Raw genomic sequence first — 573 nt, forward strand, 5'->3', positions numbered from 1 at the left:
CCAGCTGAGCCAGCTCGCCCCGCTCGCCCCGCTCCGCGCTCGCCTTGCGCCGGCCCGGCTCGCTTTGGAGCCGAATTTTCGTTTCGAGCCGAGATGTGCTCAGGCCGTCCTAATACATTTAAACGCCCTGGGCTAACAATATCAGGCGCCTTTTTTCATAATTAAAAAAATGTCATGATATGCCTACGGCTGCAGCTCTATTAACCCATATGGTTAAGGTGAGCCTATCGAGCCGAGATGTGCTATAGCGTCTAACGATGTAGCCGATTGACTCAACGAATTTTATAATTGATGTGGAGTCAATCGTACAGTATCACATAATACGTAATAATTACGTATAATGTTTACTATGAGTAATATATATTATAAATACATTATTATATGTTATATTTACTTATTTATACAATTTTATTATATTATACAAATATACTATATATATTAACCTTTAATTAGAAAATAAAAAAAAATATAAAAGAAACAAATTCTATTAAATGCAATAAGCTCACGTATTATTTGTATTAATATTCCCGTTTACGTCCAACGTACAAATTAATAAAAACATTATTAATAAAG

The sequence above is a fragment of the Wasmannia auropunctata genome, unplaced genomic scaffold (assembly GCF_000956235.1).
Source record: "Wasmannia auropunctata unplaced genomic scaffold, wasmannia.A_1.0 LD336076.1, whole genome shotgun sequence".
In the NCBI taxonomy this organism is placed as follows: Eukaryota; Metazoa; Arthropoda; class Insecta; order Hymenoptera; family Formicidae; genus Wasmannia; species Wasmannia auropunctata.